The following is a 9,255-nucleotide window of genomic DNA, read 5'->3' as shown; positions in this document are numbered from 1 at the left end:
TAAGAAAGCGAGCCAAATGTGCTTTTAAATGACAGATGAATCTGACTGAGATTAGAGATTGAGATACTAAAGGATGTTGTCAAAATATTTATGACTGGAAAGAGCACAGCTGAAGCATCAGAGAGGTATTGCTGAAGATTGTGAAGAAAAACTGGAATGATTTTACTAAGATGTGTGTTGTATGGAGAATACTTGCTGCCACTCGGGCTGCTTGTTTGTAAACAGCAGATTGCAGAGTCATTAAGGTCCAACTAATTGCAGCTGCCAAACCCTTTGAGAAGAGTCCTTTATCAGCTCTCCATCAAGTTTTTAGCAGCCAGAAAAAAACAGTGTTAGTTGGTCAGGTCTATGAGAGAGTGAAAGCATTGCATGGGGAATAATTTGAGTCAAGATGTCAGATAACAGATCTTCCAGGTTTTCCTGAGTATCTTCAGTGGTGAAAATCACCTGAAGCAGACTACTCTTCTGTAAGTATTTCATAATTACAAGAAGTCTGGTAATAGCTACATTATTAACAAGTTTGATCTATGTTTTCTCTAGCACAATGGAATCGTGATTATTATAGAATAGCATCTGGAAAATCAACTTACTACTAATGAATATATTAATGGCCTTTGGGCACCTTTTTCCTGTTTTATCTCTAAACCAAAAATTCATACTCCTGGTACCAGCTCAGACATGAGGATTAATCAGCTTCTGGATTCTTAGTCCAAGCTCTGTTACTTGCAGGAAACAGTATTTCCATTATATTTTCAGTAGAGAATAACATAATAATTTTTATTTCTTCATTCAACATAATAAGTAGTTATTTCTTATTTCTACATGAAGTATGTCTGAATAAAGGATAGTTGCATTAAACTGGAAAGTATATGGCAAGCTGGCAGTGGGGGTTCAACTCCTCATATTGGCTGCTCCTGTATCAGGTATCCAGTTTAAGATAATGAGGTAAGATTTCTCTGTATTTAAAGGAAAGAAAAATGCACCTCTGCACTAATTTGACTTCAGATGCATACATGTAGGCATCTTTCATACAGATATCTTCCTATATGCTAGGTGTTTAAGATCCCATTGTAATCAATGGGAAGACTCAAAGCCTTCAAAGGGATCTAGAAGGTGACTCATCCCATCCTAAAGTGGATACTGAGCTTCCGCTTAGTCAAGCATCACTGACTTCTTTGACTAAGAAACTATATTTGTTTGCCTAAACATAGGTTTTGAAATCTGATTAAGATGCCCTCCTGGCCTCAGCAGCTATAGGAAGAAATTTGATCTTTCCTAGCTCATTTTGTGTACTTCCTTGGGCCATGGGCATGATGCACCTATGCTAAACCTCTACTGACTACAGTGTTTAGCCACATGCCTCACCTATGAGCAGCTGCTCTTACAGTAAAGTTGTCTATGGAGTAGAATCCCAGCTTTTGCACCAAATTTATCCCTCAGGTAGCCAAGTGAATGCACTGAGCCAAATTTGTTGTGTTAGTTAATAATGATTTTGAGTCTTGTACGCAGCAATATGAATAATTTAAATTCTATTTACTTCAGCAGTGCCTTCCAAAAAGCCCTTCAAATCTTCTAGAATCTATTGTCCTGTGTCTACTTGTCAGGAGCAATTTTTGTGCTTCAATCGCTTTGATTTCTAGAACACAAATAGAAAAGATCCTGTTTCATGTACAAGGTTGTTATTGACAGAATATTTGCTATTAAAATGGAAACCAACCCTCAGCTTGTGCAGTATATTTCTTCAAATAGGGATTTGGATAAAATAGAGACCTGTCTTTGCCTTGACAGATATGTAAAGAGGAAAACTATGTGGTCTATTTCAGGACTTCTGATTTTTGGAAGAGATACAAGCCCAATCTTCATCTCTACTTCATATTCCTGTGAAAGCATTACTCATTACACCTTCAATGGGATAGAACAAAAACGCATTTAAGCAGAAATTGCTCTCCAGCAGGCCTTTGGTTTGATGGAAATATCACAAAATGAGACTATTGGCATAGCAAAATACTATTGAGTTTGGATTAAAGCTTTCATATTCCTACCTTCAGAGTTTTATTGGTGCTGTGGCTATAAGCCTAATTGAGAAATCCAACTGAGTGTCTATAACATAGCAAACCTTAGATTTTTTTTTTTCATTTTCTTTATACTGAAAACACCGCAAAAGTTAAGTGTGAAGTAATACAGTATTTTCCAAGAAATTATAAGAATTCTCTGAAGCTCTGCAGCTGAGTGGTGACAAATATAAGATCTTTTCTGGGATAGCTAGAAGTCTCCATTTGACCCTAGCATCTGAAGCCCACTGTGTGAGACAAACATATGCAGGTTTCCAGATGGCACGTTTTAATATGTCCAGATTTTTAATAGACTGCAGTTTTCAAGTTCAGGATATGCTAATTTCAAGCTGCTCTGAACATATGGAGGCTGTTCAGTTTTACAGCAATTCAAAGAATAACAAAGTTGTAATTGGGTGTTGTAAAATAGAATAGACCATTTAGAAGATAAGATGGGAATAAGATAGGTGGAACAGCATTTATCACTGATAGCTGTACTTTATGTATCAGAAGAAATTAGTTTTGTACAGGGATGACTTTTTCCTTGCTGAGATGGTCAAGTGTTTCTTTGCTGTTCTTTAAGCTGGCCTTATTACTGCAACGGACTCAGATCCCCTGACTTTGGTGGGGTTGCAGTATCCATTTTTCACACCATGATATGCATTCAGCAGCTACAGGCAGAAAAGCTTGAACTACAGAGCTGACAGCCAATCCAAATTCATGCCTTTATTTGGAAAACGCAATCATACTTGCCCATTTCTTATAAAAAAGAATAAGTCTGGTAAAGACAGGAGCAGAGCTGACTCTTAGAAACAAATCACCCCGAACAGGACACTAGTGTTCCTTACTTGTACTACTTTAGAATACTCTTAATTATAACATTTCTGTGGTTTTGGTGGTGGTTTTTTGTTGTTTGGTGTTGTTTTTTTTTCTCATGGACAGTAATAAATTCATTAACCTCATTCCCATCACTTAAAATTATTTTATTAGGATCTGTTACACTTCCTTTTCAACAGTTTTTGGCCACAGGAGGCTGTATGCCCAGTACTTCTGTTGTGTTTTGTTCTCCCTCAGTCCCAGCTATGGAGCATCAGCTGTTACTCCCACCATGTATGCACAGAGGTGGGAACAGCTGTAGAAGCATTGTAAGTCCTTTTCTTCTAGTGCAAATTTTCCTCTTAGTGGGTACCTGAAGAACGGAAAAAGGTAGGTCTTTTTAGAATGTACAATGAAAAACACATCCATGAAAAATCTTAAGTAGAACAGGACCATAACTCCTCTTATTTGTATGTGTTTAAGGTAGCAGCAACCTGGGCACAAAAATTGGTCTAATGAACACTAATCTGAAGGATGTAGACAGATATATGGAAAACTCGTAATGCAATTGGACATTGGTTGTTTCTGCACTTTTTTTTCCTGTTCAGCTGATGGCTCATTAGAAACACACCTGTCCTGAATGATGATGCAGAAAGAAGCCAAAATTGATCTCAACAGTCCTGGTAGCTCAGAGAGCAATGGTGTGGCAATGCAGGGAGCTTCCCTCATTACTGAGAAACCTTCACATAAACTAATCTCCTGCAAGGACTCTTCAGGCGGAATTCCTTTTGCCATCAATGTGACACTAAACACCAACTTACCTTTGATCCAGCCAGATTCAAAGTTGCCTTCAGTCTTCTGAAGTTGTTCCAGCGTCCTCAAGATTTTATTTTTTTTTTTTACTTTATGTTTTTCCCTTTTTACACAGCATAAAATCAAGGCTGCAAGCGTGAAGTTTCAGAGTTTCTAAAGCAGTGTTCACTGAGAAAAAATAAGATGCAGAAATTTCACATCTGAGCTCCCTTTCTGGTTGATAGAGAGACGTAGACACTTCTGGAATGTGATTCATCTTAACCTAAAATTAGTCATCCTAAATAGGACAGCTGAATTGCACCCTAGATTACCTATTACTCGCCTTTGAGTGCAAAGTGAGCCAAAGGCGGTGGGCTCAGATGTAGCTGTCGAGATTGCAAATGTCTAAAGCTAGGTGAGATGAATCCCAGTCACAAGTTTTGAAGACTAGTATGTTTGCATAGACTGAATAACAACTTTTAATAAGAGAATGCAGAGTAAAACATCCAAATCTTTCACCCATGTTTACTGCAGTGTTGGAGAAATTTTTGGTGAGGCAGCATTGCTTAGACTTTATTCTTTCTAAAACTTTCAAGTACCACTAGACCAGTTCACACTGGGAAATTTCTTTGTGAATCCTATCTTGTTTCTGTATGTTCCAGGTCATGGTTCTCTCAGATGTATTTGTTATTTGGTCTAATTCACTGAGTCATTTCTGCTGCACTCTTAGTCGGCTGTTTGATCTTGAACTGATGATTTTTCGCACTGAAAATTTCATGATATTTCCATTTTTCTGAATTAGGATGATAGAAGAAAAAAAATTGGTTTGATGAACATAGATGATGCTTTCAAATTACAATAATAGTTTGCAGTTAATAGCTCCCTTTCCATGTTAAAATCTGTGTATTTCCCAAACACTGGTTTATCTTGCAATTAGATAATGTGAATAGTACTATATCAGTTAAACTTAATGCCAACAGCTTCAAAGGTCTGCCAAAAATTCTGCTCACTGCTCTTTTTCATGTACCTGCACCACCAAAAGACTGCATTTGCTCAAATGGACATTTGGATGTACGGCTTCCAAAGTTATAAACAGCCTGCTCAGAAATGCATGTACCAGATAACCACAAAGTCTGTGAATCTTGGTTTTTTAAAACTGAAATTATGCAGTTCACGTCCGCATACCTAGTCAAAGAAATCCAGCCTATCCAACTGCAGGCATCTAATATGTTACATTTTAAATACCAAAGCAACCCAGTTATTCTAAAAAAAGATCTGATATTTCCTATAGAGTCAGTGGTGAGATATCTTCAAAGGAAGATCCTGTCTGCCTGGATTTCTGAAGAACTTATTTGCTAGGCATCTAAAATGCAGGCACAGATAAGGTATCTAAATTAGGCTAGCTGCATCCCATCATAAGCACCTCTTCTTCAAGAATCAATGTTCCCACAGAAGCTAATGGAAAATGAGTGTCTTTATAGGTATTATCTTAAAAGTTTAACACAAGTCCTGGAGGAAAATTGTGGTGGAGCTGGAAGAAGAATCTGACAGGTCCATTCTTAGTGTTACACTCAGTTGCCAGGCATTGGCATCTAGCATCCTTTGAGGTGCCTGAGATGTCTGAGACCCATGTATGGGCTGTAGGTGTGACAGAGGCACAAGATCTAGGTCCTTCTGGACTGAACCAGGAGCAATACTCAAAGAATATCAAAGGTCATCTCAAAGAACACCTGATGTCTTTATGCAAGAAATTGCGCTAAGCTCCTAGTTTTAACTGCAGAATTTGAGAAGCTATTTACAAGCTATTTCTAGGTTGAAGCGTATAATAGCTTTATTAGCTGAAAAATACAGCTGGCCTCTTTCCTTTCCTTCTTGATCAAGTTCTATTCACAGTCAATATTCACAGTCAATAAAGTCACTCCATGCCCCGATTCCCTCAAACCTGTTGTGTTCATATTTTAGTAATCAAATACAGGAAACTGGTTTTATCTGTTTGATAATTCTCTTATCATAAAACATCAATAATGGTAGTTTCCTTCAAACCAGCTGGCAAATTACTGTCAAATTTGTGATTTATTCAGTCTTTAGTAATACATTTTATAATGAGGTAACTTCTGTATTTATATAATGAATAGCAACAAGATCATGTTAGAAATAAGGGCATCTCTTGCTCAAGTCTTATGTCTTGGGAAACAGGATCTATTTCTTTTCATTATTCTCTCATATGACCATGACTACATTATCACAGGTGAATCATTTCAGTCACTGGCAGTAGATCAATGTGAGAGGAGAATGCCACAAAGAACCATAAACTGAAAGGGTAAGTCTATGTTGTGTTGTGCCATGCATTTGTAGCAGCTCATGCAAAAGCTGCTCAGTGCTTAGATTGGTCCCAGGCCATGCAGCCAGCTGAGTTGCAAGGACAAGGATAGATAAAGCCTGGGTTTCTGAGACCACTAACCCAGGGCCATTCCCAAGACTTGTTGCAGCCGGCTATGTCTTAGTGATCATTTACCAACAACTGAAATTTATGCTTATATACAGCAGCCAATCTGGGCTGCAAGGGGCTGAGCAGTTTCTACTACTGAAGGAATAGATGGGGTCGCTCAGTGAGTTACAGAATTAGGCCCAGTTACCTAAACCAGAACCATTTTTCTCCACTTTCTTAGCCCTCTCTAGCTCTGTCGGTATCAGCTATTATCTTTTAATGGCTTTAACAACACTATTGTTGTTGTTCTTTAGCTAGATAAGAAAATCCATAATCCAAGCTGTCTGAAAATTGCCAGATAAAATGGTTGGAGAAAATTGCCACCTACACACTGTAGTCCTCTGCAACGTATGGAACCATTTCCAGCACTTGTACAAGGTGAGAGAACATGTGTATTTACAAATGCATATGCTTACATTTAAATATAAATATATCAATACTGATAGGAAAGCTGGATGAGGAAGTGTTTATATGTGTTTTTAAAAACTTATGAGGATAGACATGCTAGTTATCTACCTCTGTAGACATAAGCTTTGCACCTTTATTTTGCTTGTTCCTCTTAATACTTGTATAAAGTTAAAAAAGAGATAAAGCTATTTACTTGCATAGAAAGAAATGAGGTTAGAGAAGCCACAGTATTGATACCCAAGTGTGTAAAATGAACATTTGACCTTGTATTTCAGCAATCTGGTAAAAGCAGTTTGAACTCCTAATTAGAATATGAATTGCTGATGGCAGACCACTCAGAACTGGATCACTGTTCTATCTGTCTAGGATTTTGTACAGCTACCTTTAAATACATGTATTTGAAAACACTGGATGCCATGTTTGTGTCCAACACTATGGTGCAACACTATACAGTAAAGGGTCACTACTATAGGAATGGATGTGAGTCCACATGCCCTTTCTAGTACTTGTATGGGTAATAATGGCCAGAATTTCATATTTTCATAGCTTAGGCCAATACGGCTGACTTGTAGCATTAGTTCAGATAAAAATAGTTAATATTGAATAATTACAGATTTTCAAAAGACAGCATTAACTCTCCAAAATCACAGTTCAAAAAGCATAGCTTTTTAAGCTCTAACTGGAAACCACTAAAACCAGTGTCTAATAAATAACCCTAACAATTTCAGCCTTTGCCCCAAGGACCCTGTCTCAGGTACATCTCCAGGTAACAGCCAAGATGAAGAAAATGTTGTTCCCTTCATTCTTCAGATGAGGATAAATAAGCCTGTGAAAAACGCATTTCGTATTGTCAAACACTGCTTCAAAACGATGGGTACATTTACCCTGTATTGAGGAGGCGGTCGGCTGAGTTGCTTAAATTATGACTAAATTGTCAATGGGCAGCAACAATCTATTCTGCATACATTTCCGTTATTCAGTGTGTTCCAAGTTTTGCTTACATTCACTATCACTTACTTCCCACAAACACACATCCAAAATTTCAGTGTGTGGGGAATTGTCTCTCCTTCATTGCAAGTCTCTAGGTCTTAGCAGTAGTCTTTCTTACCAGGCCATGTGAAACCTGGTATCTTGTAGGGCATTTGCATCCTTAAGAGAAGAAAATACATCACCTGATTTTTTATTTTTATTTTTCTTCACAAACCACTCAGGTATTAGTACTTTTATTCTTCAACACTTTTCTTTCTGAGTACTCTTCTTTACAAGGCATCAGGAAATGAATGCCTCACTCTGCCTATAAACCGCTCATAAATAGGCAGTTGTTTTCTGAATTTGAGATAATCTAATATATATTTGGGGCAAATCCGTTTTTATTTTAGCTCCCGAGCTTTCAACAGTGGGTTAGCCTGAATGCTGTTTAATGCCTCTAATATCAATAGCTTGGAACTGCAGCTTTATAAAAGATCGATTACGATAGTAGTAGTAGTTCTATCCTCTTATGGGATTACCTAACCTTCCTAAACTGGGGACCATGTCTGCTGCCAGTACAGAGGAGACACTGAAAGAAGGCAACTTTCCTGTTTATCTAGGTTTGCACAGGAGCTGAATGGATAAGCCATGCACATGCAATCATCCCAGGAAATTGAGTGAAAAGTAAAACTATCAAAAGTACAGGAGAAGCATTCATGAGTAGTTGCTTTACGTGGTTACCTAACTCTGTATTTTGGTGGACTTGGCCTAAGAGTGCTCATGAATAGATACTTCTTTTCAGTCAGCATACTGCAAGCAACATTTGCTTTACATTTTCCAAGAGATCCTGCTTCTCACATCTGCTTACGGCACTTGCTAGAAGTTTGATTTGTCCAGCTGAGTTTTGTGATTATAACACTCATAGCTGTCCTTCACGGTCAACTGTGCCTCGTGCAGTTGTCTAGCTTCTATGCTTTAGGATGCAAATATACCCCCAGTGCTTGGATGATTTCACAGGAAAGTCTCACAGTCCCTCTTGTCACTGACAAAGGTGCGATTCAAACTGAGTCAAAGCATCCCAAATTCAGATGTCTACATATCTTGGATCTCTCACTGCTATTACCCCAGTGCAGGTTTATCTTTCCCAGTTGCAACACAGCCAAATTGGGAATATTTCCTAAAGCAGGTACTTCCATCTCTTTTATCCCACATGGAGATCAGGAGCCAGATAAAAAATAACTTGCTGAATTTTTTACTCTTAGCCGTGAATTTACCATCTATTGGTCTATCGTCATAAAGATCAGTCCTCCATGTAATGGCATAGGTTGTTCTAAGTTAATAGCAAGAATTTATCTAACAATGAATGCTTTGATATTTGATATAAATGTAGGGGAACAGCTACCAGCAGAATGTAGGTGTTTTTTAACTTATCTTTCATTTACAGGTTGTTTAACTCTTTCTGTTTATTCTCTCATTGTAATTACAATGTCTGATGGGATTTACCTTTAATGAAACTAGACAGCTTAGAGAATTTATACCAGTTACATATAGTTCTGAATAATTCAACAGCTTTTGTGTAGTACCTTTACTGAAAATAGAAAATTGGAATGGAAGTTCTCACACAGCCTGGAGGACTGTTAAGATTGGAGAATAAGGTTTTTATAGAGGCGCTTGTGTGTAAGTAACAGAAAATGGCAATATGCCTGGGAACCCAAAAAGTCTAGCAAAAGA

This window comes from Neopsephotus bourkii, unplaced genomic scaffold, assembly GCF_033783945.1.
Source record: "Neopsephotus bourkii isolate Nb327-2 ecotype Australia unplaced genomic scaffold, CSIRO-AGI_Nbou_v1 NB_595, whole genome shotgun sequence".
In the NCBI taxonomy this organism is placed as follows: Eukaryota; Metazoa; Chordata; class Aves; order Psittaciformes; family Psittacidae; genus Neopsephotus; species Neopsephotus bourkii.
Note: the sequence above shows the minus strand (reverse complement) of the source record.